Source organism: Poecilia latipinna, unplaced genomic scaffold (genome assembly GCF_001443285.1).
Source record: "Poecilia latipinna isolate Pla-1442-1.1 unplaced genomic scaffold, P_latipinna-1.0 Scaffold5762, whole genome shotgun sequence".
In the NCBI taxonomy this organism is placed as follows: Eukaryota; Metazoa; Chordata; class Actinopteri; order Cyprinodontiformes; family Poeciliidae; genus Poecilia; species Poecilia latipinna.
In genome coordinates this window covers 6,184-8,617 of record NW_015118378.1, presented here as the reverse complement: position 1 = coordinate 8,617, position 2,434 = coordinate 6,184, and the positions used below count along the sequence as shown (strand labels likewise).

General features: G+C 41.2%; 2 long non-coding RNA genes across 2 annotated transcripts in view; both read right to left on the bottom strand.

The window, feature by feature from the left end:
• Positions 1-6: 6 nt before the first annotated feature.
• The window catches only part of LOC106943719 (uncharacterized), a 7,578-nt gene continuing 5,150 nt past the window's right edge, over positions 7-2,434 (bottom strand). The window contains exon 3 of the long non-coding RNA XR_001423992.1: positions 7-117. This is a non-coding gene — a long non-coding RNA (uncharacterized LOC106943719). The remainder of the gene's footprint in view (positions 118-2,434) is intronic.
• Positions 827-1,348, bottom strand: LOC106943720 (uncharacterized). Its single transcript, XR_001423993.1, has 2 exons — positions 1,314-1,348; positions 827-1,124 (listed from the first exon to the last, which is right to left on the bottom strand). It is a non-coding gene; the product is annotated as an uncharacterized LOC106943720 (long non-coding RNA).

Genomic DNA, 2,434 nt, shown 5'->3' with positions numbered 1-2,434 from the left:
GGACCGTCCTGTTCTCTCCGTCCCTCCACTCCACTCTAGCGCCTCCAGGCAGGCAGACTCTGGTTCTGCAGGGCAGCAGGACAAACTTCTCCCATGGATCCACCTTCACCTGTGGAGCTGAGAGACAACAGAGGACAAGATGAGCTGGACGGACAGATGGACAGCAGCTCTGATGAGAGAGAAGTGGAGCAGATGATGAGCTGATATCGTCTCTATCGTTCCTCCTGGACCTGGATGAACGATGGATAAAAACGATAAAAACCTTCATCAGCTCAGAGACCATGAAGGTTTTTCTGGTTTAAATGTTTCCTTGTAACTGAGACGTTCAAGTCAGAGAGAAAAATCCTCCAGCAGAGTTTCATCACCAAGGCAACGGCTCTGAATGCAGGACGGAACTGTAGTTTCTAGCTTCGCCACTAGGGGGCGCAGCCACTTTGTGAGAAAAGTTCAGATGTGAAATAATGTTCAGGAATCAGATCAGCAGAAGTTGTTTGTAGGTAGTTTATGTGTATTTATGTCCATCAGAGTAAGATACAGTCTATTTGTGTTTAATAAGATTAATATGTATATTTTGTTACTTTAGACATTTTCTGTTTGCTCATTTTGCCCAGAAGAAGCTGAGTTTTACTATAAAATGGTGAATTATATTATGTTTAGTTTCTTTTACTGTAACTTTATTAGTAACTGAAATATAAGGCTGGAGAAATTAGAAGTTTTTATTATTTTCCAAATATAGCGAAGCTATAAGGGCTTATATTAAGACAAGTAATGTGATTATCATGTTTGTAGCTTAGAAAATGATTATTGGTGATCATGGTGGATTGTAAGTTTTATTTATCTGATCCTTTGTAGATCCACATCCATCCACCTAAACCCTGAATCTGCCTTTTAAAGAACCAGGAAATCATCACCTCATCATTTGATTGAGGATCAATGAGGCTTTTAATCGATGAACATTCTGCGATCACCACCTTGTGATCCAAACCCAATTCTTACGATCTGAATCGGAACAAATCGGTCCTTCGATCCGGATCCAGGAGATTAGAGTGAATATGGATGATGACCTTCAGTGAGCAGGTTGGGTCCACAGTTCTACACCTCCTAGTTCTACAGTTCTACACCTCCTAGTTCTACACCTCCTAGTTCTACAGTTCTACACCTCCTAGTTTGACAGTTCTACACCTTCTAGTTCTACAGTTCTACACCTAGTTCTACAGTTCTACACCTCCTAGATCTAGACCTCCTAGTTCTACACCTAGTTTTACAGTTCTACACCTCCTAGTTCTACAGTTCTACACCTCCTAGTTCTACACCTAGTTCTACAGTTCTACACCTCCTAGTTCTACACCTCCTAGTTCTACAGTTCTACATCTCCTAGTTCTACACCTCCTAGTTCTACAGTTCTACATCTCCTAGTTCTACAGTTCTACACCTCCTAGTTCTACAGTTCTACACCTCCTAGATCTCCAGTTCTACACCTCCTAGTTCTACAGTTCTACACCTCCTAGTTCTACACCTCCTAGTTCTCCAGTTCTACACCTCCTAGTTCTACAGTTCTACACCTAGTTCTACACATCCTAGTTCGACAGTTCCTAGTTCGACAGTTCTACACCTTCTAGTTCTACACCTCCTAGTTCTACAGTTCTACACCTCCTAGTTCTACAGTTCCACACCTCCTAGTTCTACACCTCCTAGTTCTACACCTCCTAGTTCTGCACCTCCTAGTTCTACAGTTCTGCACCTCCTAGTTCTACAATCCTCCACTGATACTAACTATGTAGCAGTGAGTTTATCATTATGGGGAGACATAGGGGAAACCTGACTGACCCCTAAACATCTGGAGCAGAAATATCAAACACTGGGGGCAAAGTGTATGACTCTGATCTGATCCCTTGTTTCAGAAACGACTAATTAACACGTTAATAAGGATACAGACCAGGATTTCTGCTGCTGATTGCGATACCGATCACCATGAGGCTAATCACTGATCTCTGGATTGACTGTTAATATTTAGCTTCATATAAAAATGCTACCATGTGATCTGGGCAAATTAAAAAAGATGAACTGACAATAAATTATATGAATAAATATAAATAATATAAACTGTTAAATAAATGGCTCTGAATGGCTAGCTGATTAATCCTTTTTTCTGATTGGCTAGCTGATTAAGGCTGGTTCTGTTTGGCTAGCTTATTGCTGGCTCTAATTTGCTAGTTGATTAATGCTTTTTCTGATGAGCTAGCTGATTAATGTTCGCTATGATTGGCTAGCTGATTAAATCTAGCTGTGATTAGCTAGCTGATTAATTCTCCCTCAGATTGGCTAGCTGTTTAATGCTGGCTCTGTTTGGCTAGCTTATTGCTGGCTCAGATTGGCTAGCGGATTCCTGCTGGCTCTGATTAGCTATCGGATTCATGCTGGCTCTGATTAGCTA